Source organism: Calidris pugnax, unplaced genomic scaffold, assembly GCF_001431845.1.
Source record: "Calidris pugnax isolate Ruff unplaced genomic scaffold, ASM143184v1 scaffold211, whole genome shotgun sequence".
NCBI classification, from domain to species: domain Eukaryota; kingdom Metazoa; phylum Chordata; class Aves; order Charadriiformes; family Scolopacidae; genus Calidris; species Calidris pugnax.
The window spans coordinates 5,956,694-5,984,273 of record NW_015091083.1 but is presented as its reverse complement, the minus strand read 5'-3'; the positions used below and the strand labels follow the sequence as shown (position 1 = coordinate 5,984,273).

Genomic DNA, 27,580 nt, shown 5'->3' with positions numbered 1-27,580 from the left:
AGACGTTGGGCACATTTGGATGTCATTGTCAGTTTTCAGGTAATAGAAACCTTTTTTTTTTTTTTTTTTTTTGTTGCTATCTGAAGGTCAGTAGTGCTGCCAAGTGATGTCTTCTGTGCTGTGGGAGAGCTGCCTTCGCTGGGTCGTGTGGGGATGGCAGAGAAAATGCCCTAAACCACCCCCCTTCCCTTCCTCCTTCCCCTTCCAGGCTGGTGGAGGATGGGGAGAGGGAAAGGGCCTGTGACTCCCTCCATTTCCCCATCCCTCCCCTCCTGCCTGCCCACCTTCAGTTGTCACCAGCAGCCACTGCCAGGCCGTTAGTGCCACGTTGTGAACAAATGCCTGAGACTCCTGACAGAATATGATACCCCAGTATCAGCATTTCATCTCTTTGGGCTGTTTATTTTAAGCTTAATTGGATAACATTTAACATCTGAGGTATTTTTTTCCCCCCTCCTTTTTTTCCCCTCCCTCCCCAGTCATTCGTATTACAAGCTCTCCTCCACATCCATATGCACACAGGATGTATGTGCTCCATGCTGTTTTCTCCCTTGCTTTGAGAAAATGCTCCTTGGTAACTTGCCACACATCCCTCGCCTCTCCCCAGCATCAGCTTTTCTTTTCCTTTTATTCCTTTTGGATGCCTGACTTTTGTCACCGCGAGGAGGGGAAAGTGATGTGGAAATGAGGGCGCACCGAGCTAGCCAAAGAGGACACGGACATATTGTTACCAGACCCCATCATTTCAGACCCAGCAATCTCTTTGAAATCGGTGGGTGTTTCTAAGCGTGGCTCAGTTGCAAGATTGGGTCTATGGTGATCTGTGGGCTGGAGAGGTGAAAATGGGGAGGGCTTAAAAGAAAATACAGCTGTGGCAAAATCCGCAAGCGTTTATGGAGTCTCACTGTGGTGGGCCAAACCCTGCAGCCCTCGTTCATGCTAACGTGTGTGGAGTTTTAATAAGGAGTTCCCAGAATGATGCTGGATAAGTATGCGTGAGGCCCAGAGGATTTAGAGAGACAGCAATGACTGTCAGGAATAAAGCCTTGGGGAAATGGCTCCTCATATCCCCCTGAAGCTGGCAAAACTTTGCTGTGTTCAGCTTTTTGCTTCCACAGGCGGTGGTACCACCTGGCTGCAGCGCACTATATCTCACGAGAGTGTCCCTGTGCATCTCTTGTTGTAATAAAGCCAGACAAAAAAATGTTGTATCTTGGAAACCCTTGGTCTCAAAAGACAAAATGTTCTCGGGAGGAGGTTGAGAGCACTCCACAGGGTCCTGTTTGGATCTTGGGTGAAGCTCAGGGCATGTGAGGAAGGCTCCTTGTGCTGGGGTGCAGGCACTGGGCGTGCAGCAATGCGCAGTGTGGTGGGGTGCAGTCAGCACATCCAGGGCATTTGGTCAGATTTCCTATCCGAGCTGCCGTGCACGGTGTTGTGGGGGGATGCTGTTTTAATTAGGCTCTGAGACGGGTGTAGAAATGGGCTCTTCCAAATGGTGAAGAGAGTCAGATAGCTCCCCCGCCTCTCCACTTCCCTCCTGCCTGTAACCAGTAAACCAAACTGGAACCGATCTCATGCTTTGCTGTTCTCTTTCTTCACTGGTGCAGTATGCGTGCAGGTGCCTTTGGTAGGCAGGTAGTAACAGTGAACTGGATGCTCTGCTTCCCTGTTGCTTCTGATGCCAGCAGCTAGTGGGGAGGGAAGCAAGGACGACTAAAAATAGAAAAGGAAGGAAGGAATAACTTATTAAAGAACGTGGGAAGGCAAGGCTTTTGTACTTTGCGTACTCTGAGTTCTCACTTTGGAGTTGTGCGCTGTGAGTTTTCAGAACTGCCTGTTTGCTGGGAGAGCGATGCCAACTCTGTGGAGAGAGAGACCTGTTATCATGGCTTCCTGTAATTACTGCTGCAGTCTGCGGCACTTAGAGAATAGGTTATATCAAAGTGCATGCTACATGTTTATGACAGTAGTTGGTCAAGTTCTGCTTGAAAGAAACATTTTCTTCCCTTGAAAAAGGAGATTATGTCTACTTAACCCTTTCTTAGCTCCCGTAGTATTCACTGTATATGAGCCTGGGTATGGTTTAATCCCGGTGGCAAGGGTTATGGGATCTTTCTAGCTCCCAAAATGTTTTATGGAAATGAAAGAAAAGTGAGTTCTTTGTGTTGACTAATAATCTAGTGACGATCCCTGCATTGTGCCCTCTTTTTAATATAGACATTTACAGCAGTCACTTGCTCCAGCTTTAGACATCTGCTTGTCTCTCTGACTTGATTGGCCTTTTATTCTGTCAGCCCTGTTCTTGCTTCTGAGGAATTGTTTCCTTCTTTGAACAAAAGCCATCAACAGCTCCCGCCTCTCCTCCTCCTTCATCATTTCTTACCTTTCCTGTTTTTCAGCATTCATTTAATTCAGGACCTGGAGTTTTTTGTGCAGTTCTCAAGCAGGCTGCGAGTCTGAAGGTTTGAAGTTGCAGATCCTCCCAAATCTCTGCTGGGCACTAACAAATTGGGCCCTCAAGGGTCCCAGCAGTTGTGTACTGTGGAGAATCTAAACTTCTGGCTGCTGATGGAATTTGTGGTATGCACATTGAAAATTGCATTTGGAAGTCTCCGATCTAGATAAGAGTGATGGCCCTGGAATGCTGAGTGTTGTTCAGTCATGCACAGGGGTAGTCGTCCTCCCTCATCCAGAGCTGTTTCTGATCTTTAGAAAACGGTGCTGCTCATAGTTTCAATCACAGTAAATGATGCTGGGAAGTCCACCTGGAGTCCACTGTGTCACTTTGCCAGTGCTGGTTGTGGTCTCCTCTGTCTTTGTTCAATTCTTTGTGTTCAGGGCACCACAGGATGAGAAATTTGCAAGTAAAGGTCTATGTTTTTCCATGTGATTTAAAAAAAAAATCTCTACCACTGGAACAATCTCTCCCTCAGTCTCTTTATTTATTTATTTTTTGCCTCAGAGGCTTCTGTCTGTTGAATTGGGTTCTCCCGTTTAAACGTTTTTAGTGCCTATTTAATTAGAAGTTGGAATATAGTCATGAAATTCACAGGGTTGTGTAGCTTGGATCTAAAATATAAATGGGCAAAGCATTCATTTTGCTTTACCCCTTGCCAGATTAGGGTGCCTTTTTGAGCCTGTTTTTTATTTCATTTCAATGAATTGCAACTGCTCAGAGTAACTGTAAAACACACACAGGTTTTTTTGCATAACAGAGACATGCAAATTATTGTTGAGAGACATAATTATGTAAAGAAAAGTATATACCCGTATGCATGCACACATACACTGCAATGCTTTTTGTGGGGCTATTTTTTCACAATACATCTTCATAAGGCTCTTTTTATGATGCTGATTTATTAATATTGTACATTAAGGCTTAAATTGTCAAAGCTGCCTAAGAGATTTGGATGCCCATTTCCCATTAAAGTTAACGAGAAATGAGCTTTGAAAATCTCAGTGCAGAAGTGCATGGCACTTTACAGTGTGCTCTCCAAAGAAAAAAGTCCCTGCCCTGAAGATCCTACAGTGCAAAAGCCCCAGAAATGGAATTATAATCGCGATAAGACAAAGGGAATTTTAATGGCACAGAGAATAATTTATCCCCTACACCTCCATTCAGATATATACCTGATCCAAAATCTTTGGACCTCAGCCCACAAGTGAGGGTTTTATGTACCTCTGTAAAGATAATTAAATCTGTCCAATACACATATATTCAGCTAACGGGTGAAACTGCTTCCTTCCCACATGTAGGCTGATGGAAGGAGGTGGAAAACAATTATGGTACTTAGTTGCATATATAAAAACAGCAAGTGGGCATGGACAGCAGTGATTAATGGACAAGGCTGTGAACTTTAAGGTCTAAAATAGAGGAAGGCATGGAGCCATAGCTCAGAAGAGAGAAACGGCTTCTGTTAATTGAAGGAATCAGCTGTATTAGTCATTAGGACATTCTGAAAATCACAGTCATCTTGTAAAGTTAATATCAATTTACTTGGCTACTGAAATTCTACTTACTGCATCATTTAACTAGTCTGGTGTTTTCTTGGCAAAGGTTAAGGTGACAGCAAAGATAAAAGAAGTACCTATAAGTAAATAATAGGTTTTAAAAGAATACTTTTCCCTCCTTCAATTATATCACTGTATTAATTCTGTGTTGGTTTTATAACTGGAGTGAGCCAATAAGAAGAGCTAGATTAGACCACCCTGCTGTAAAAAGCTTGCTGCCGTTAATACAGTCTGTCTAGAAAGCAGTATTATTTCAAAAACTTTTATGTTAATGATATGGTATGCACTCGGCATATTTCTTACTAGAACAAGAAGCAAGCTTTTGTTCACTCCAGACTGGGTTTTATTAACGTAGAAAGATCAATGGAAAACAAAACAGTAATCAGAGGGGAGAATGCAAACTCATCCAGCAAAAACCTCCTAACTCATCAAGTCCCAGGACGATGGCTCATACTCTACTCTTCATTTTTTGTTAAGCAGCACTGGGTGCTTTTTCAAGAGGAGAAAGAAGAATTGAGTATATGCGTCTGAGGTCAGACAAAGACCTATAGTTTCCCCAAGACTCTTTGTAAATGTATCTTTTCATTTTTGCTGAATAAAGAAGAGGTTTGCATAAAGTACTGGCTAACATTCAGGAGAGAAGTCCCTATTAGTCATGGTTACATGTATTTATTTATTTTAGTGAAATATTTAACGCATGCTATAGTAGAATTGACTTTGTGGACAGTACTTGCAGAGTGCAGGGATGTGTGAGAGATGTATACACTAAAACGGGTAATGCATCAGTCTGAGTGTACGCATCCATCTTTTCATCTATCTATCAATCTATGTGTTCATCCATCTATCCAAGTATTAAAATCATATGTGACCTGTCTGTCTATGCAGCTGTCTGTCTCACCAGATATTAAAATCAGATCCAAACTCAAAATAGATGGATCTAATCACAAACTGATTTTTTGACTGAATGGCGTGTTTGTCAAGAAGCAGCAAACAGACCTTAAGACTGCAGAGAGGCGGCTAAAATTAGGATGCTGCATGGGGCAGCGGTGCTGGCAATTTGAGAGTGGCTGAGGCTTTGTTCTAGACAGATGCCCGATCACTATAACTTTGTAAGTCCTAATTATGTCAAGTTAAGAACCAGCAGGAGCAATAGCAATATTTAAAGGTGCTTTAAAGTGGATTCCTGCCATTTCCAGACATCCCAGGAAAAAAAGGAAAGCCCTTAATTGCAATATTAATGGTGGAACTGAATCTGGTAGTCTTTGGGACAAAAGGGTTCAAGGCAACATTGCCTGCAGTAAAGACAATGGCTCCAACATTGAGAGAGTTAACTCGATCGCATACCACTACGCTGAGCCCGAGAGTCTGAACTCTTCAAACGCTCCAAATGGAGAGCTAAATCAAAGAATCCTGTTTCAAATCCATCCAAGATGTTGCTGTTTTTCTCCTCTGACAGGAGAAGCATTTGGAAGTGCAGTTTCTTTCTTTTTTTATAGCTGTCTTAAAAAGGAGTTTGGATGTTTAGCACAGCTGGTGCTCATTACATTATGCACTATCAATAAAATAGCATGTGTAATTAATTTTTAATGCAGTGCTGTATGCAGCGCTTTAAAGCAGTTACTGTATGGGGAGAGCTGACACCGGTCACTGACATCAGAAATATTGAAATAGAGGGCTAGATTTTGCATTTTTAAAGGGTGTATGTGCGAGTGGGGGAAGGGTACTTCCCAGCCAGCAATTCTCTGGCCACAATCAAATTTAAAAATATAGGAACAAGATGGATGAAGGTGATTTTATAATTTGCTTATTGGAATGAACGAATTTATTTCCTTTTAGAGTTTTCTGAGTGATGGCTGGGTTAGGGGTAGGTGACTTCAGAGTATAGGTAAGCACCAGGGGACCGCACAGCAACTGATCCATCTTTGTTAAAGCACGAACGGGCTTTGGTGGTATCAGGTGGGAGATGAGGAAAAAGGGGAGGTTATGGGAAAGCAAGGGAAAGATATTTCTGTTGTATCTCATTAAGCAGGTTTTTTTTTTTTACAGGGGTCCTTTCTTGTGCCTTGTTCCCATTAGTAAGAAGCCCCATTTTTTTTCCCCTTCATGCAGTAAATATTTAGGAGCATCGGTGGTTTGGAAGGGAGAGAGTAGCTCAGTTACAAAGAGGCACCACGGATGGCAAGTTGCCTGCTGCTCTGACAGAAGACCCAAACAAATCACAGTCTTCCCTTTTCTTGGCGTTTGTGCGGTACTTTCCAGAAGACACCGGCATAAATAAAGACTGCGTTAGCGGGGCACAGTAGGCAAGGTTCGGGCACTGCTGTAGCTTTCAGCAGCCGTTATGTCCAAAACCACCTCAGTTGTCCAGAGGAGGAGCAGACCTATTTTTAAAGTTGTAGTATGATGTATGTCTGTATTCAGCAAAGGGATGAGAATGGCTTTCGTGTTTCTGCAGCAGAGTAACTGCCAGGGATGGTGTGCAGGATAGGACCAGCCTCTCCCTGCTGCCATCTCCTTCCCACCCTTTTCAGGGAGCTGAATGCTTCTTGGTGAACGCTTCCTAAAAAGAGAAGAAATCAACTGCAGGAAGAGAAGGAAGGAAGCAATCACCTACAAAGCGACAAGATTAGGGGTAGCGTTTGTCAGGTGCCTTGCCTTTTGGTTGGGCAATGCACCAGCTTTCTAAGGGCTGATTTATTTTTTTTTATACACATGCACGAGGCATGAATGTTTGCAATTATTCTTTGTTTCTTTCTTTCAGTAAATTGCCATTCATTTGTACATAGCATATGCTAAACAGTTCACTTGTACAGCCTCACCTGGCATATTCAGGATGGAGTTTTCTCCTGCCCCTTCAGCAGTAGCTTTTTTGTCATCACTTTTCTTCTCGCTTTCTGTCAGATACGTGCGGATGTGTTTGTGTGTCTGAGCCAGGAAGCGAATCGGGCTGTTCAGTTTGTGAGAACAGAGATAAATCTCTTGTGCACAAATATAATGCTCAACGTCAAAGGAAGTAGGGCGAGCTATGGTGTATGGTGTAGGTAGTTGTGATGAGAACCACTCTTTAGTTCACAAGCCAGAGAGGGAAAGGTGGAGGCAACAGTGAGGCGTTGTACATTTTGTTGTGAAATAGCTTTCTTTTATTTTATTTTCGAGGAATTTGATCACGTATTTCTGGGGTGGCTCAGGTATACGCCAAAGAACTGCAAAAAAATTACCCCATGTCCCTCCAGAGCTACCTAATTCAGGGGACCTGGTTTCCTCTTTCTTTTCCGAGTGCTTCATAAAAATAGATGGAAGGAAGAGTTCAGTGCTCAGATGGGATGCTTTATGTTCAGAAAGGGATTTGAGTCAAAGAAGCCATGCTGATGCACTTGTGTGTGCCCCACTGGGCTCTTGTGTGCTGCATGTTGGTCCTTCTTTCTGCTGAGCAGTAAACAACTGAGCAACTGTTAGCAGCATACGTTTTTATGCTGTTTGCTTTCTTTTGGACAGGCTTTTTCCAAGCATTTTTGCAGTATGTACAGAAATCTGGTAGGCTAGAGTGTGGTACATGCCTCTGCTATCTTTATTTCTCTCTTGTTTTTGTCTTAGTCAAACCCTTTCCATGGGTCCCTGTTCCAGCTAACGCAACCTGCCGTAGCACAAGTTGGGGAAGCCAGGTTCAGTGAGTCAGTAAAACATGCACTTGGAAGGAAGCAGGCAAAAATCCCACATAGCGAGGGCTTACATTTTTTATGAATTCAGCTGTAAGAGTCAGAGGTCCTGGGACTTCTGGAATGAGGTTAATGCAGGCTCTAAGCAAGGCAGTGGGGAGACACAGGCGCTGGAATCGTGCCGTGAAATGGTGCTTTCTAAATTGTTGTCTTTGCTATTTACATAAAGAATCTCTGTTTAGAGAGAGGCCAGTTTGCACAACATACCTGCAGCTTTTGTGCTTGTTTGAACGTCACTTGGCTATTTGGAACAAACTGTAAATGTAATATTTTCAGTACATCCCCTGGCAATGCAAGGGGAGCATCCTATCCTTTCTGTGTGCCAGACTGTCTCCTTACATGTCCTGTATTGACCTAGATTACTTCACGTGAGGCCCAGATCTAAACCCAATCCTGATGTCTCTTCCACGGCCGCATGACAAGCATGGTGCTTCCAGGGCATGCTGTACAGTGCCAACAGCCCACTGAGGGATGGGTTAGGGACTGCCCAAGGATGCTTAGCTGAGCATCTTTCTACGAGGTGTTTTCTGACTTCGGTGGCATTGGGCTGTTATGCCAGCTGTGAACACGGTTGATGGAATTCAGGGATGTACAGAGATTTAAGTAAGAATCTTAAATTGGGTATTTGAGTATTGTTGGGAAATATGTACCATTTAAAACGGTCCGTGGCATTCAAAGTGAAAAAGAAAAATTCATGGAACACAGTAAGATCTCAACATGGCAGCAGCACCCTTTGCCTGAAGGGGAACTGTTTTTTCAGTTTGCATCTTCTAACAGAGGTTTGGGTTATTTTCTCCTCTCCTCTAGTTGAACAGGGAGAGAGTAAGTTCATTATGGCACAGACAGGCTTCTAATGCAAAGTCTGTCCAAAAATTAGGTCTGAGTGTTTACGGATTGATTAATCCAAATCCTTTATAAAAATGTGTGAACTGTTGATTAAACTGAGAATAGGATCATTTTGGTTTTGTGTATTGTGAGGACAAGATTACTGAGTAACTTCACCTTTCTGCAAAACCTTATAAAATATAATAATAATAATAGAAAAGATGCTCTTTCTCTTTTTCTGGATTCTCTTTAAACTGAACTAATACCTCCATTGTAAAGTTGAAGTAGATCTTAAAAACTGCTGAAGCCAAACCCTTTACTCAATACATCAATAGATAACGTAGAATAGTTGTACAAAATCTTGTGAAACTGCTGTAAACTCTCTCACAATTTCCTTCATAATTTCTCTGCATGTTTTCCACGAGGAGCGGTGTGAAAGCTGCAGTGGTGCTAGCCCCTGCCTCCACCACCGCTTGTCAACGTTCATTAGTGCAGTTGAGTACACTCATAAATGTCTCAGTTCTTCCCATCTTTAGAACCCTTCTACCCAGCAGATCTTTCCTTGTGCTCTCCCTGTTTTGAGGAAAAAACTGATGGTCAGGGTTTGACCATCAGTTTTCATCCAGATATCATCCAGAGCTGTAAGGGAGAGTAAGGGTGTGTGGGAGACAGTACCATTGCTGCCTTAAATGATTTGCTCCTTGCCCTTTCCTCTTAAGTTTGCCACGCCATGTCTTGTGATTATAAGCTGGGATTTCTTAAATTTGTTTTACCCTTAAGAGGTAAAGATGAGTGAATGCTGTTTCTCACTTTCTCCTCACTCTTTCTTCACAGATGTCTTTATTTTGGGGCCGGCTGGGACTGCCAGGGAGGTATTATCCAGGGGGTCGCATTGCCCCTTTCCATGGCAGCACGGGGCTGTATTGCATGTAGCTCCCTCCCAGCAAGTCCCAGTGAGTCACCATCCTGCTTGCTGGGCTGTCTGATGGGAACAGGATGCTCTGTCCATGGCCACCTTGGCCATGGAGCTTCTCCCCTTCTGTACCTTTTCCTTCATCCACTCTGCCCCAAACTTTCATACTTCTTTTTTTTCTTTTAATATTTCATTTCAACTTTGCCATCAGGTAGGTCCTTCATTCATTGCTGTCTCTGTCAGTGGTCCCTGCAGTAATACTTGTGGCATTTTTTTTCTAAAAGTCAAGCCCAAAGTGAATTTTCTTTCTTTTTTTAACTTCACTTTTTTTTTTTTTAATGGAAATGACTGCTGAAAGTAAACACAGCTTGCAACGTGCAGACTTATTGGGCCAGCATGAATTTCCTTAATAAGATGGGGTATGCAACTGTGTGCTCGCGCGCGCGTGTGGTTTTTTTCCCCTTAAACCTTGGAATAAGAGTGCTGTCTCTTTAAATCCTAACTCAAACTTTACTGGCGATTTTACAGAGCCTGGTTTCATTTATAGTGGAGCCAGACTTGCTGTGTGAGAGCCGTCCGCATGCTGGAATTAGTCTTAAGCTCGCTTCTGTGGCGTTGCCAAATTCCATGTTTGTGTTTTATTTAGAATTCTTTTCACGGCCAGTCGAATCTGTTCAGGCACACATAGGCAGTGTTGCGCCCCATGGAGAAAATAAGCAAGTTTGCGTTTTCTTTGGCATAGGCCATGGCCACAAAAGACTGCGGTCTAAAAAAACATTTTTTAAAAGCTATTTTAACCCATAACAGATGTATAAAGTAGGCACACGCATGCCAGCTTCCTTAGTTTTAATTAAAAAATAATTACGGCTTTAATGGGATGCTAGTGACAAATTTGGATGAATGGTGGGTGACATTATCTCAAGGCTTGCTTCAACTTATAAATTAGTGCATTTCTCTTGGCCAGTGGTACAGATGAAATTAAACGAAGGAGCAGATTAATATTTCTTAAAGTTACATTGAACCAAATGAAAAATCAAATCAAATAAAAACTCAGGACCCTTTCCTCCCTCTCTTGCTCAGATTCCCGTTTGCATGAGATCACAGAACATGGAGGAGAGGTTATTTTCGCTGGCTGATAAATGATCTGGCCAACGATAAACTGAGCTTAGCTTTGTAGGGTACCTGTCCCTTTCGTGATTTCACATCAGTAGCCACATCACCAAATTATGATGATTAATGTCAGCAGGCGCTTCTATTTATAACCACTTCTAACTAGCTAACACACTACCTCTGAGCCAGGAAATCTTAAATATAAAACCATCCCTCCATGCCGCATGTTGCAGTGGTTCTCTCTCCATACCTCAGCTAACTGGTTGCCTTTTGGGCTGCGATGCCGGCCGTGATTCTTCACATCTTTAGGCTATTTTCAATTTGGGGCTTTTAAGGCTCACCAGAACTGGGCTCGATGCACAGGCTTGCACAGGTAACAACAGTTTATATTTATGAAGAAATAAACAAAGGAGTAATAAACATGTAATGAGCTAACCCCAGATGGTATCTCTGCTGTTATTACAGTCAGGTGTATGCGGAGCTGGGGAAGGGAAAGGGAAAGATCAGCATGGGAGGCTGTGGATATCAGAGGAGGAAGAGATGTCTGATGGTCTCACTGGAAAAAGTGTCTTCCTCCTTCCCATGCAAGCCCCCATCCCACCCATGGATACCCTGAATAGGTGCTGAGAGGAGAGGCAATAAAGCAGCACATTTTTCCATAGTGTGCAGCAGAACCACGTTTCCCCTGGACCTGCTCGTCGCACCCTGGCACTTTCCAGCAGCAAAGGCAGCCCGGTGTGGGATGAGGCTTTCTGGACGGGAGCAGATGATCAGCTTCATGATCTATGGCACAGGCAGACACGGATCATTTTCTGTGTGGACAGCCAAATCCTGCTTGTCATTCTCAAGACATATTTTTTCATGAAACTTCTCATCTGCTTAACATTTAGCCCCCCTTAAAAAAAAAGCCTGAAATGCTGCTGATACATGTAATCTAGATGGTGAGAGCTCTTCTTCACTTAGGCATTGCCAGTTTTCTGTAACAAACCTGTAACACTGTTTCCTCAATAAAAAAAATAAAGCTTTTTTTTTTTTTTTGGAATAAGCAACTGAAGGAAAGATGGAGAAAACAAGTATCAGGTGTTTGTGGGATACCTGCACACCTTTCTCTCGACCAGTCCAGATTTGTCTTGTGATCTACAGATGTTTTCCTATTAATTTCCATGCAAATGTGGCAGCGTCCCCCACTTTGCTTGCTGAGAGGTCTGGCATGTTAAGCGGGGGAAACCCAACAAAAGCAAGCAGCTCTGCTGTGTTCAAGCTCTTCAGGGTGATCTGCTTGATCCCTCAGGGAGAGCAGTCTCTCTCCTCCTGTGCAAGATGTCCCTTACCTGGAGCTGAACCAAGCCAGACTCTCCAAAGATACAGTTCTTAGGCTTTGTTTAACTGCAGTGAAAGAGGGAGAGATTTTCCTTTGTCGATTGAATGAGGATTTCTGTGGTAACATTTCCCTGAGCTTGAATTCCTCATGAGTGAAAATGAAGTTCCAGCATTAAAAACATGAGTCACGCAGTGCAGATGAGAGTCATTTTTGCATTCCTGGAATTTTTGGAAGGGAAACATTACATTCACGTTAATCCTTTCAATTATAACTTATTGCTAAAATAATCCATGGAGCATTCTGCAGTTGAGCCCTCTGCTATTTGGTTACAGTTGAGGCTTTGAAAACAGCACCTGAAAGCTTTTAGACTCCTGTGTGTCAGTGTCTTAATTTTCTTTTTCTGTTGCTGCACACAGGATGGTCTGGTGTCTTTTTTATTTACTCCTTAGCATTTTTTTGTTTAATAAATAAGGCTAATTTGATTTGTTCTGATCTGTCTCAAGTATCTAATTGCTGCTGTAGAGAATGATTAATGTCCAGTTGAAAGGATTCCACATCTATAAATGAGAATTGAAAGCAGATGTTAGTTTGATGAACGTGTGCTGCCCATTCCTTGTCTGCACTGGCTCAGAGAGCAGGCTGCTGAGATATCGCTATCTATCAAAAGAGAGATGTTCGATGCCAAATACAGTTCAGAGTCACACACCTATCATGAGCTGAGTGAACAGTTAACAAATAATGTATCCCAGGTAGTTTTTTTTCTGTGCTTATGAAATATCTATACACAAGACAGTGTTATCCTCAAATTGTCAGAAATACTTGACAAACTCCAGTTCGGGAGAATACACTGTGAATTGATTACAACCAGGAGTTTGTGTCTTTTTTTTTACTCACAGAGTAGCATTGGTATGTTGTCCGAGGGCAGGTAAGTTCAGTTTCCAGTGCTGTTGCAGGTGCAGTGTTGATTCTGAAGTTAATTCAACCCATTAAAAAAAAATAAAAATAATGAAGCTGGTACTGTTCTCTTTTCTATTTGTGGACTGGCTAGGTGCTTAAGCATTTCTGGCAAGGCAGGCGAATTGCTTTTCAGAGTTTGCTAGCTTGAGTTCATGCAGAGCTGTGGAGAACAGACAGTAAAAGGAGCAAAAGACTCAATTGCCTGGGCACAAGATCAGTTTTAGTAGCATGCAGCCAACGTTGATGTACACCTGCACACAATAAGCGCAACAGCTTTTTTAGATAAAAGCAGGTACAAACAGGATCTTTTTACGTGGGCTCTCCAGTTTACTAATGCGTGATGCTTTACAGCCCTTTCACAAGCGGTGCTCTCCTGGCCGTTGGAGTACGGCTTCCCAGCCAGTGAGTAACAGCAGGTTAGCAGCCAGTGCCTGTCAGAGTGGAGGAGGAGAAATTTTGGCCAAGGGCAAGCATTTCTGATAATGGCAGTAGGATTGAGAGTGTTTCCAGAAAACAGAGAGGGTTTGCTTTTTAAAGCCTCTTTTAAAAATCTTTCCGGGTACCTTTAAATGTTCACCAGTATTCCTGTGAACAAAAGAGAAAAAAGACTTAGCTTAACAGATTTAGTCACTTTGCTTTTTTTTTTTTTTTCAAAGTGGCCTTTGCATTTTTATTTTTTATGAAATCATCATTCAGATAATACCAGACTAGAAAACTGTTTCACAGATGGGCAGACGGGGATGTAAAGACCAACACAAACCTTCCTTGCTGTCTGTAAATCAGGCTGCTTTAGGATATGTATGTATGGAAGGAGAAGGAGAGAGGAGAGGAAAGGAGATGGACGATGAAAGGTTCAGAGAAAGGACTTGGAGTCATGGAGAAAGGACAAGGTACTGGCATCCCAGAGCTCTGGCTACATCAGCTTATGTACTGTAGTCATGTACAAATTACAGCAAAGAAGAGTACTTCCAGTGAGACCTTCTGTTCCCCTGGTACATGAATAGGGCTCTACGTACAGCAGGCAGGAGAGACCAGAGGAGAGACTGGCTTTATATTTAGCTGGCTTTCCCATTTCAGGTTTAACTATAACAACATTAATTAAAAATATAATTATTTAGTAAAATCTTTGGGTTTTATTTCATAGATGGTACCGAACTGAGCAGCGAGACTTTTTCAGTTAAAGTGACTACACTTTACTGGGGTAAAATCTGGCCTTTTAGATTATTTCCGATGATTTTTTTCTGACCTGTATCTACCTGACTGTGCTATAATATCAACAGTTCCCAACTGATACACCTCAGAAAGTGACTAGAAATTTGAAAGTGGACCAAAATGCAATAAACAGTAGCTCTCTCCCTATCAGGTTACACTTTCCAGTTATGAAAAAAGCAAAACTTGCTTTTTGTCTTCCTTTACTTCTCTTTCTTTCTCTACTTTTTTCCTACCTTTCTTTTTTTATAGGGAAGAAATGTAATCGATGCAAATAGGACTCTCCTAAGTTATACTGGTGAGATACTTGTGTGACTGATACCATTGCTGGTCAGTCTGTAGCACGTGGCAAACTTCCATTTCTGTGGAGGTGAGCCAGGACTGAAATCAAGAGATGGGTCACAATGCAGTCAGCAAAATATGTTGCAGTTTTCTCTTGGTGTAGTCTCCTGACTGGTTGTTCCTACATCCTTACCTGGGGTAGGAGAAAACATCCTTGAGAAATTGCGTAAAGAAAGCTGTCCTTTCTTCAGTAAGGTGGTGGCTTAACATGGTGGCTTTCCTTATTGCAGTGAACCCAACCTGCCAAATGAGCTGTAAATCTGTAATTTTTGCAGGACAGGGCTTGTCCCACAGTATTTTATTGTTTCTGGAAGTGGACACTTGAGCAAGTACACATGTGCTATGAGTCAGTATTGGTTTGCTCTGGCTGCTTCTTAGCAGGTTTTCCTATGAATAAAGGTGTGCCTGGCCCTGAGCAAATTGTGGAACTCCCTTGTGTTGGCAGCAGGAAGGGTTTGGGAACTTCAGGTGGAGCACATAGCTCAATGCACATCAGAGGCTCAACATCAGGAATCTCATGTTTGCTCTGCACGGGCAGATACTCTGTTGGCCTTACACAACCGAGGGCATGGCTCTAAGTTTTAATCATTCGTCTAAAATCAAAGGAGAACACCGCACAGGGAGCGTACCTTGGAAAAGGCAGCTTTAGGAGACCAACAACAGGCTGTCTATACAACTGGGAGAAAAGAAACCATTCCTGGCCAGAGGTCCCCAGTAATATCAGTGAAAGGACCTTGAATCTGGCTAAAAAAGGAAAATACATGTTGAAAAACATTGTGAGTGGATTTGAGAATTTGCTGTATGCTTTTATTGCTATCTCGTGAAAAGTATTAACAAGAGAACGAGATTCTTGTATCTCATGTCTTATTCCCTACAGTTTGAAAAATCTAATCCCAAACCTTGTTTCTCCATTGAATTTTCCCTGTGATCTTGGAAAAGTCCCTTAATTTCTCCATGGAAATTCTCCCACCAATTCAGTAAGGAATTCCAACTCACCACTCTCTGACTAGAGTATTATAAGGATAAAGACGTGGAAGTTTCTGGGATGCTCAAATACTAAAATAATAAAAAGCTACAGTGGTATATAAAATGAATGAAAATAATTTAGGCTAATTTTTTGAGTAATTGCTTGTTCTGGGTTTTATTGGATGTGATGGAAATGAGTCTGAGGGCCATTGACGGTGATTGATGTTTGTCCAACTGTTACCGTGTTTAAAATACTCACAAGTGTATAAGAGGTACTGCTGTTACTCCTCTCTGTGAAAACGGTGGATCAAATTGTGCTCTCAGGTACAGCAGCTCAAGACCATTGCAAATTAAGCCACTGGAAATCAATGGGGTTGCACATTTGTAACTGAGATCAGAATTTGGCTTGGCCTTTCATGGTGCTCTGCGTGTTAATTCTTGCATCTAAACCTGGAAGAAATGGCTTTTTTATTACAGCAGTGCTTGAAGAGACCCCAGGAAAGTAAGGTGTAAATATTAGAGGCTGCCAACAGCTAGTGGCAGTTTCGGCCTAATAAACTGGAAGTAAATAACTTGGTGATTAGCTGGAATTGGCAGGCCACTCAAACACAGCGCTGACTGGATACATGATTTTCCCTGTTCACACCTTAATACTATACAGCAGCACGGGTAGATGCCTGGAAGATATATGAGCCTCAGCAGAACTTGTTCTGAATCTACCTTGACATTTCTATTTGTGAATAATCTTAATGATAATAACAACAACAACAACAATATATACTTACCTAGAGCCTTTCATCCCAAGGAGCTCAGAGCACTTCTAATTTGAAGATGGAACAAACAATAAAAAATAAAACACAAGTCATTAGAGCAAGGACAGTTTGCAGCTCCAATGCCGAACAGGGAAGCCAGTGGAAATTGAGGTTTCTTGCTGCTGCCCCCATCACACAGTCGATCTGTGAAACTGGCCAGCTCCCTTTCCCCCACAGTGTGTCTCTCTAGCGGGGACGTGAAAGGGCTAATAACACGAGGCTTAATCTCAGGCAAACGGGTATGTGGATAAAGCAAGCAGTGCAAGAACCTAAACAGGATTATTGTGAACAGATTTGTATGTTCAGAGAAATTCAACCCTTGGAGATCCAGTCTAGGAAGAAATATGATCAAATAGCCAAGGAACAAATGAACTCTTTCAGGGCAGGACATAGATGAAGTCCATGGGAGTTATCAGAAAAATCAATTGCTATTGATTCAGTGAGCATTAGATCAGGCTTCTTACTCCCTGACTGCCATTATGTTGTATTTCAGGAGACAACAGGGCATTTTGGCAAGGATAGTAAAAGAAAGTTTGGCACAGTCCCCTCATTTTTGCCATTGCCATGCTCCCATCTCACTTCTCTCTCTTCTTATGTCTGTGTTCCATAAGTGGCAAGAAAAGATTCTGGTTCAGTTGTCATTTTCTGCCTTTCCGAGTCCCACGTTAAGCTCTAATATACAGCCTTGCTTTAACGTTTTGTTGTTCCTCTGGATGACTTGACTTTTTCCTTTGCAGCGATGGTGTTCCTGCTGCAAGGAGGAATTCCCCTCTCCTATGTAATAAAATGACCAGACTGGGTTGACATTGTGTTCCCAAAGAGGAAAGGATATAAAATACTCAAACAGCGCCAGGCTCCCTGACAGAACTAATACTTCACAGTATTGTGTCATTCCTTTTGCAGTCTCTCCTTTTCAGTTACCCATCCCTCTTACTCATTCCATTAGTCATTATTTTTGGCAATGGGTGTAGCAATCTGGTCTGATTGGAAAGCACCAGGGTACAGTGGCCAGGTCTGTTACTTATGATTAGAGGCCATCACATTGACATGTATATTCCTAAGAATTTAAAATGTGTAGGGGCCAGGGAATGTAGTGTTTCTTGACTCCTCTACTCTCTGAAGTGTAGTCTTTCGGTGGTTCAGAAATGGACTGATAATCCTTAAAAATGCTGCAACTTTCCTAAGATTGTGTAGCATAGTTCATCTTTGTGGTTTCTTCCACAGCCCTCACAGGTGAGTATGACCACTTTACAAGCAGGGAAAAAAAAAGGTTTGGGCACAGGTTTGGTTAGTAAGTTCCCAGTCTCTAGAAATCTGGTCTGGTCACGTCGCTACATGAACAATAGACGTAAAGTGAATGTAAGGTTGAATATGATTTTCTTTGGGTTTGGACTAAGCCCATAATCCAGGTCAGCAGTTATCAAGTTATCTTGCAGGAGATAAGAGTATTTTGGCCCAAGGTAGTCAGAATTGAAATGTATGACAAAAGTACAGTTAAAATTCCTACTTAGGAGGGCTAAAACATATGCATGGAGATACTGGAACATTTCTGGTGAAATCATGGGATCTGCTAAGCTTTTACCTTACACTGTAACTCAGAACAGGCAAAATAAATTAAAAAAAGAAGGGACCTGAAAAATTCAAATGCAACTAATTTTATCTTGTTGAGATTAAGTACTTGATACCTGGAGCCCACTAGGAAAGCAAACCAGGGTTGGCTTTACAGTGTGAATCTCTGGGTTTTGAAGAAGCCAAGAACCTAGAATGGCTGCTTTATGTGGGATTTCTTCATTTCTTCAACCTCTTGGGCGAAAGTCAGAGCTGTGTGAAGGTAGGTGTGTGTGGTATTTTGCAAGCAGACACGAGCTTGTTCTGCCCATGCTTCAAGCCAACTGGACACAAGCCAGCCCTGCAGCGGAAGCCGTACAGCTGTGTGAGTGAGGATGTTGAACCCCACTCCCGTCTCTCTGCAGGGCTTGTTAGCTCGGGTTTGGGGTTGTACTAACCACAGCTACATGTCCTTTGCACTGGTGCTGGCTTGCGTCTGGCCAGGTTGGAGTGCAGGCAGGGTGAGCCTTTGTCAGCCTGCCAAATACCATGTAGACATACCCTTCCTCACCCTAGGTAGCAGTTTCTCAGGCACTTAATTTTCGTTGAAGTCAGCATGAGCAAACGTTAGTCATCTTGAGTAACGGTTGCCAAAGGAGGTCCTTTGTGTAACGCATAGATTTAGCAATCTAGGCATTGACTTTGCATTACTAATGTTTGGTCTGCTTTCTCCCAGGCCTTTCCACTGTCTTGGTCACTGTCAATCCCCTTTCCTGCTAGCTGTTCCAGTCCATAATTGCATCTGACTGCTGTGATACAGTTGTTAGCCCTGGAGAAGTCTCTAGACTTTATCGCTACCCTCCCTAAGGCAATGCAGTTTACCACCAGCCCTGAGAGGCTGGTTTGGAGTCTCAAAATCGTTGAGATCTCGATAGTGCATTATGGTGATATTGCCCTTACTCTTCACCTTGAAGAAGGGAGTGGCAATTCAGCCATAAGAGGAGTGACTTTAGCAAGCTAGTGTTTCTTGCCTAGGGAGCATAATAAAGGTTTCACCCTAGAGGGTACAAACAATGCTTCACAGGGTAAAACAAAGAGTCAAAAAGAAGTTAGCTTTGGGTCCTGTTTCCAACTGGTCTGAGCCTTGATTGGTTTCTGTAATTCAAAGAATTGTAGCACTACATTTTATGTTTCCTTTTATTAATGCACTAGTATTCCTTCCTAGCTGGCTTCTAGCTGAGGAAACTTGAACTTGGTAGTGATATCATAGCTTGAAATTGCCCAGAAAAATTAATCTTCCTTCACTTTTTCAGCTACTAGCACTGGTGTTCTGAAAAAAACCCCACATGATCTAGGTGTGAAACTGTGGTCTGTTCAGCCCACTAGAAACTTTGTGTTGATTTCTATCAGGTTTCTCACAAGGATTTGTGTCCTAAGAATTGAGAAGAATAACAAATGTTCACTTTTCATCAATTATTAAAGTTTCAAATTTTGTTTTTCTTCCTACTGGAATGAAACCCAAATGTAAAGATTTCTGAGAAATGGAATTGTGTGTTCAGTTTTTCGCAAAGCCACGATATTTTGTTTCAAACCCAGTGGCTTCTGGGTCAGTATCGATGCTGTTTCAGCATCTTTCTCCCAGATCATTTGCAGTCTGACAAAAGGAGTTGAATATGCATCTCATGACTACCAGGGGAGGTCCCTGACCACTAGGCATCTCCCTTTCTCTCTCTTGCACAGTCTTTCAGCTGAAATTTCACTGAAACTCAGCTTTTAACTCAGGTCATCTTAGCTGTCAAAAGTCTTTGCTAAAAGTGTTCTGAGCAGCTCTGGTCCCCAGTCTTCAAACTTGTTGTTAACTTTAACCATGTAAGTCAAATCTGTAAGATAGGATCTGTAGTGTCCTGTGAAAAGGAACGGGCTTTATACATTGATTACATTGCTTGGCTGTTGCAGTTATCTTCTGAGAGCTTTTTAAATTTGATAGACATAAGAAAAGCCTTCCAATTGTCTCTTCCACGCCCTGTGTATCCCACCTAGATTCCAAATAGGATCTGAAAGTCCAGATGTGGGTCATTCATCCCTGGGGTGTTACAGGTGCCCTCTTAGATCTGGGAGGAAAGCAGTGGAATCATACCTTGTAGAGTGGATGCACTTCACAGTCGGCGAGATGTAACCTAATTTGTCAGCTATCACAAAACACTCATTTCATTTCCATTGCTACAGTTTTGGCTAGAACTGTTCAAGCCCTGCAGGGTTCAGTTCACAAGGTTGTATGTGAACTGAACCCTGCTCTCAGGTTGAGGACGGGTGGGTGGAGAATCAAACCTTTCAAGTTTGCTTAGAGGGATGAGTCTGAGACATTCACACCTTCAGAGCTCCTCATCCTCTTCCTCTACTCCCATGTGCACTGAGCCCTTTAGTACTCTTTACTCAGGACTTCACAGTGATCCTGGGTAATACTTTCACTCTATTTGTGTTTCTGGCTTCCTCCGCTGAGTCACCCAAAGTGCTATACAGTGCTTTCCTCTCCTTCAGGGCTCTAGGTGCTGCCACTAATTAGCTCTTGCATTGTTACAGAGTTCAGGATCTGCCCCACACTGTAGGTTACCTCGTTGCAGATTTGATCTTCTCTTGGTAATTCGCATTTAGAATCTGCCTCTCCACCCAAGTTCATGAGACGTGTGGTTTATAATTTGTAGAAAATATGATAGGGATTCAGTTCTGCTCAAGCTACTGAGAACAAACACCAGTGCAACGTTGTGGCTCATTTGTAGCAGGATCCACATCCAAAAAAACCCTAACCCAAAATCTAGTAGGCAAAATCATATTTATTTTCCACAGCCTTGATGTAGCATATGCAAGGAGTCGGTGGCATCTTTAATTCACAGTTGTGTCTCTAGCAGTGTCCTCTTCTTGAACATTTATATTAATCCCAGCTCCATTTTGGTGTGTTGGCTAAATTCTGCTCTTGCTTACACCCAGTTGATTACCAGGAATTAAATACTTGTAGTGGCGAAACATACAAAAGATGAGATAATAAAAGAACAGGATTTTGTGTATGCTTTCAATTACCTTAATAGGTATATATATTTTTACTTTGACTGTAGAGACATTTTAATGTGGCTCCTCAACTTGGCACAAAGCAGCTCCCTTTCTTGCTGCTTCCCGTAGGTGTCCTAAAAAGGAATAATCCAAGTTTGTGAGCGATTTAGCTGCATGGTCCACCTCACTTCTCTTACAGTGACAGTATCATTTCTCTGTTTAAGTGCAGTGCAGAACATGTGGCTTTGAACATGTGGATTTTGGTGGAAGACACACAGATTCCCTTTCCCCTTGATGCTAGAAATAGCAGTAGCACTGAGCAGTCAAAATGTTTCGGTCTCTCATTCTAACTGTATTTGAGTGTGCCTGTGTTTTTCTTGTCCTGTTATCATTGCAGGAAAGAATCCTCCATCCCTGATAGCTTTTTTTTTGGTGCTTTTTGCAAACATGAGAGTGAAGAAGTAAGGGGGAGCTCTTCCACAACAAATATCGCTGCATGCTCTGGGATCTTTTGGAAACAAACCTTCTTTTAAAAATTTCTCTTCCAACAGTTCTTCTTATTAAGATATTCATTCTTATAAAGGGACATTAAATAATTAAGCCTGTGGAAAGGGCAACATCAACAAATGCTGGAATATATTTAAATAATGAAGAACATCTTTAATTTGTACATGTAAAATAATTGTGGGCCGATGGCAGGTTAAGCATTCATATTTATTAAAATGTACTTGCCTCTCCTTTAGAGGAAGAAGGTTGTCGTTTCCTATACTCTCCCTCAGCCTGAGCCACTTCAAGGCTTCCTCCTCTTCAGTCAAAAAGAATCAATTATGCGTTGCGGTTGCTTTCCCCCAAAATACTTTGATTGCCTCATTTTGTTTTAGCTGAGAGCGCTCAAGTCATTCCTCTTTATACAGGAGGAAGAGGGGTGTAGAAATTAGCCAGTCTGTAACCAAATAACCTGGCCTTTAGTGCGGATTCCTAGTGATTCAGAATATTGACAGCAATCAGGAGTCTCAGGCTGTTGAAACTTCCCCTCTAATTGAACTGGGAAAGGTAAACCAGTTTCAGTGCTCTGCACGCTGTAATTGCAATAATTTAATTTAGCTATTTAACCTGTAATTCAGTGGTATTTATTAAAGAGCATAGGAGAAAATGAGGCCATTAGGAGCCAGAGATGAATACATTGAAATGAAAATGAACACTTCTAACTGCTAGTTGACCTTCGTTTTGTAGCAGTTTTTATTAGGCTGGTCACGGTAATTACTGGGACGTGAATCATGGAGAAAAGTGAATAATTCTGTAATGAACATTTTTATTCATTATCTCACATTTTCAGGAACCAGAAAAGTATCATGTAAAAGTATCTTCAATGTTCTCCTTTTGTTTGTTTTTTGACAAATAATGGTTTGTGGACAATAGCCTGGTGCAAAACATCACTCCACTGTGAGAATTCGAGTGAGGCTGAATTGATGGGCCTGCGCTGCTCTGCATGTAGTGTGTGGGGTTCGGAACATGGTCAGGGAGACTGAGCAGTCTGTCAATCGAGCAGGAATCATAATAGCAGATGCAGGACATGCTGGTCACCCCTGTTCAAACTTAGGAGGGCTCATTTTGGGACAGAAGCCGAAGTACCGAAAGTTTCAGGTTTGTCCTGGTGGGCCCTCTGGGCTCAGGTCCTTTCACCCTGCCAGGGTATAGTTTGTTTGCAAATAGGTCTTCCTGAAGATCAATAAGTGGTTTTGGGGAGCAAAGTCAGCATCTGTGGAGGCTTCTGAATTGTTTTCCTAAGGGAAGAATGAGGTCTCTCCCAACACCACTCTGCGAGCAGCGGGGTGTCCTCTATTCCTCTCCTGCTTCACCTCACATCAGCATTTCCAGTGCCAGCCTAGGTCTGGAGCGCATGAGCTGCATCCCTGGGGTTTGCTCTAGAGGAGAAAGGGTGGAGGGAGCAGGAGTGGGTGAACTCATGGCTCTGCATGGCTTCTCGGGGACTGCTGTGTGGCTGGGGAGCAGGGGAGGGGATCAGCACCCTGCGAGGAGGTGGGAGCCCACGTGCTGCCCAGCACCGGTGCCTGCGTGCTGCCGAGCACGGTCTGCTGGGCGTCCTGCCACTGCGACCCTTCTAGCCATGTTGTTTCATTAAATCTGCTCCTTTGCTGCAGCAAATTGTTCAGGGTTAGTTGTCTCGGCAAGGAGGAGAACGGGCAGCGTTTTGGCAGTTGCGCTGTGATTGATATTCTGTTCGCTGCTCTTGAACACTCTGATCGTTCTTTTTACCACTCTTGTTTTCTTACTAGTGTTATTAAACCAGCCAGACTCTACAGGGACCTGGCCTCCTGCACTCCCATAGTTCACAAGATCTGCAGGGGTTTTTCTTTTGGTTTTGTGGTCTTTTTTCTTTTTAAAATAATTTTCTTTAGTCGTTTTGGTTTTTGTTAATTACTGCCCAATACAATGAGATGTAAATTCAGTGAGAGCAGTGCAATGGGGAGGGTTACTCCCCAAATCCCTCCAGCACATCTGCACTATCCATAGCCACAGTAATTCTAACATGGATGAAGAGGGTGAATTTATTGATTGTAATTATTCACCCTGGAGAGGATGCTAATAGTTCCAGGTTTAAAGCTCTTCATGTTGGACATGATCTTTGCTAGACATTCTTTTCTCCACTTAAAAGTGGCCAATAAACCTACACTAAGCAGCAGTGATAAAAAATTCCAGCTGCACTAACCTTTTAATTTCCCGAAGTGTGTGTTTTCTTACTTGAAGCGCTTTGATTTTCAGCCTGACTTTGAAAAGGAACACAGGTCTCATTTAGCTTTAAAGGTTCACACGGATGCATATTCCCAAGACAGTTTTCCTAATTTCTTTCACTGTCTTCGCTTTGAGGCACATCTCAGTCCCACTGGCAAATCTCTCACTGGGGCTAACATCAACTTGAGGCTTGGTATTCCAATGGCTGAGGCTACATGCTGTGGGTTTAAGGCGGTAAAAAACAAATGGAGCTGTAAGTGGCAAGGTGTGAATACTCTCAACATTCACCTGTGGTCAGAAATCGGATGTAACTTAAAAACTGAGACTGGACAATTGTGCTTATGGAGAGGCATCAGGGAGCTGGGCTGAAGAATGGGTATATGACAATTTCAGCTGACTGATTTTCCTGCCATACCCCTTAGCTGCATTCTACCTCTTCCTGCACAGCCTAGAATGCCAGCCTGGTAAAGATGCCACCGTTTTCACCAATTTCTTTACCTGATGCTGATTTAACCTCTACCTCACCAAAAAGTGAAAGACTGGAAAGCACTCACCCCTCTTTGGTATTCGGCATGTGGTCTCAGGGTGGCTTGCCAAGTCTTTTGTTGGGGGTTTAGTTACCTATGACTAGTTTTCTTAGGATACTGCCACGTTCTTCTGGGCCCCTGTTGCTAAATGGAGATGTACAAATGCATGTCTGACCACCCCCATTCAGTGATCACTCAGAAAACTTAATCTTGGGTCAACCTAATAGCGTTAGTTTTATTACTAATAGTTTTCATCTGCGGTGGCTAGTTAACAATTATGGATGATATGGGAATGCTGACTCAATATTGCCAGGATATCCAAGGATTTGAGAAGGCTTAATACAGCTCAGAGTTTAAAAACAATTAGCAGATTCTGGGCTGCATTTCTTTTAAAGACATTTATTCTCCTTGCTTATTCAAATGGGTACAACTGGATGTCCTTACTATAGATATTCTCTTTGCAATGCAAGAGTTAAAAATCCTTGCTCTACATCTCTATCAAAGGTATTGCAGTCATGAGAGTTACAGACATGCATTCAACATACTTCTTTTATATTCTATATATATTTTATAAACACACATGTATCCACACGTATATGTGGATAGGCAACAAATACAATTTTACCGTTAAGTTTTTGTTTGGAAACAAATGCCAGCCTGTGATAATGGTATACTTTTTCTAGCATAGGATCTTTTTAAGCCTTAGACTCTGCCACTGGGGACTGTGCTATGAGATAATTGACCTCCACGTGAGTTATGTGTCCTGAGTCTAAAGCAAGGGCGCACGTAGTGGCATCAAAATCAATTATCTCAAAATCCATCCCCTGGTGGAAAGGGCTACTGCATTAGAATAGGCCCACAAAAAAGATTTAGGTATTTTAAAATGTTTTCATTGACTTAATTCTTATAAATAATGTTATTGTATTATGCAACAAAATAGAATAATGGTGGTGGATTAAACTGTGCTAAGTGTACCTACCGCTGGACTCTGTATGAGCAGTCACTGACTGGGGATGAAATCTCATTGGGATATCATTGATGGAGTATCACCAAGGCTGTATTAACTAGGCTGCCTCCATTGCTGCCATACAGGTGACTGTCAAGTAGATGCTTCTTCATCTTCATTTCCTCGGTGGTCATCATCCTCTTGCATGTGTCGGTGAGCAGCAGAAGTAATGGACAGAGCTGCTAAGCTCCAAGGACAAAATTCTACCTTCGCCAACCCTTGCAAACCCTTGCCAGGGTAAAGCTATTTGGAGAGAGCAAGGGTATTTAACTCAGAAAATAGGGATGGCGTCTCCAGTCAGAGCCTGATCACCCAAATGATCATAGCTAAACTATCATGTACTGGAACTTTGAAACTCTTCAATTGCCCAGTTGCTTGGTTACAGGATCATTTGTCATCTATTCCGGTAGCAGGGTGAGAGGTGGGGGAACTGGAGGGAAGGGGGGAGAAGATTACATGTGCTGTTGAAAATGCAATGAGCACATTCGATCATATCTAATTCCCATTTATATTACTGTGGACATCCCTACTGCCCAGCTGCCCTCTCAAAGACTCAGAGCTATGGGATTTTTTGATGCATGAATGAAGACTGGGAAGAGGGCCAGCTTGCTGTTCATAGGCTCCTTCATCATTTATTACCTTCTAGTTTTAATTGTTTTCCTGCTTCTCTCGAGATATTTATCTAGGAGGAATTGTACTATGCAATGCAGACACGCGAGGTGGCAACTGCAGATTGCTTGTTAGCTCAGTGCACTGTACAATAGATGGATCTTAATAAAATAGAGAAGACTATTTACATTAATAGAAGAGGCCCATTTGTAAACCTTTTATTACTTAAGTGCACAAGTTTGACTCCTGTTTGTCCATTATAGAGGTGTGGGTTATATAATAATCACCACATAACTGCATTGTTTGTATCCTCATGGTAATGAAAATTAGATCTCTCCATATGCCACTCCGTTGCACCCTATTGTGTCAGCAGGACTACATTTATCTCTGGTAAAAGGCTCTGGTAGATTTACAATAGGACAAAATTTGGTCTCCTCAGTTTCCGACTGGTACTTCAGCAGTGGAAAAATTAAACAGAAGCCACCAGAGGAGAGCTTGATGATAGGAGGTAAAACAAAGGGGAAGCTGGCAGAGGAGGGAAGGATAATTAGTGAGGAAAAGATAGGAATGGAGTGTGTGTATGCAATGGAGTGAGATTTGAAGGGAGGAATTCAGATCTCTAGTTCCCTGTAGCTTCAGTGGAGCTCCATGGTCCTTGTCTATGGGCAGCTTTCAGATGTCACCCTCCTGCCATTTGGATTTCCTTGTCAGAGCCCAGTGGTTTTGTTGCTGGCAGTACCTCTGGTTACCTTTCATGGTCCCCATGTCCCTTCCCAGCCCTACCACATCCCACTGCGATTGTGTGTACCGTGGCCACAGCCTTTCCTCCCTGCAGAGCTGGCGATGGCTGTGAGGGGGGCAACGCATGGCCCAGGTGCAGAGGAACTTGGTCTGCCTACGGTCAGCCTCCAGCTCCAAAGCCTGACACAAACACACTGGTGTACCCCAGGGAGGGAGAGCTGGCAGCGAGGAGCTGTGTGAAATACTGCTCCAGCCTTCGCCGGTCAGTGCTTTGTGTTTTTAGAGCACCCCACACTGTGCAGGAGATGTGACAAATCGCTCTGAATCTCCAAGGAGGGCCAGGCCCATAGGCTGAAACAGGAGTGACCACTTTGATTTAAGTCCTCTTTGATTTGAAGAATAAAAAGATGCAAGTCCCTTTTCATGCTTTGAGGGCCAGAGAATTAGGGGAGCTTTCATGCCCCTGTCCCATTTTAGTCTTCAGGAAGGCAAGGTTTATGCTTTACTCCAATTGCTTTTTTGAAACCCAAGAGTGCAGTTGAGAACAATTGTGCGTGCATTGGGGTCTGGGAGAACTGAAGGCCGCTAAATGTAAGGGTGGAGGAAGTGGCTCTAGAAACAGGCATTTTTGAATCATACCTTAAAAACTATTTTATTATTTCTCTCAACAGTTCAACAACCTTGAGTGTTTATCTCATCTCTTGTGGGGAGTGGATAGGGCTGCTCATTTTGTCATCATGAAAGTTCATGTTTTTCACCAAAGCAGTCAGGACACCTCTATATGTCTGGTACCTAGCATTCACTGCTAGTTAATTGGGAGAGTATTTGTTGACTTTGATGGGTCTGCTGAGCAGAGTCCATGTTGCCAAGTTCAGTAGATGAAGCATATACACCAGATTTATCCGTTCCCCATCCATCTTGACAAAGGGATAAATATTGACTCAAGCGTTCAATCTTCTTTCCCTCCTACCCTCCCCCTCCCAGCAAAACCCAAAGAACATGTTTTATGGATAGAGCCAAATGACCAAGCTTAGATAAAAATACCTTGTGCCTGTAGATACGAAAAAGAATCAATTAGGCTGAGTAACAGGTCATCTTGCCTGAGAAAGCACACATCATTAGGTCTAAAAAGATGATAATATGCAATTTATAAATATATATCATA

The 27,580-nt window shown here is 42.6% G+C and overlaps 1 protein-coding gene across 4 annotated transcripts in view; it reads left to right on the top strand.

The window, feature by feature from the left end:
• BCL11B (B-cell CLL/lymphoma 11B (zinc finger protein)) overlaps positions 1-27,580 on the top strand; it is a 95,805-nt gene that overhangs the window by 42,175 nt on the left and 26,050 nt on the right. The gene's annotated exons all lie outside the window — the stretch shown is intronic.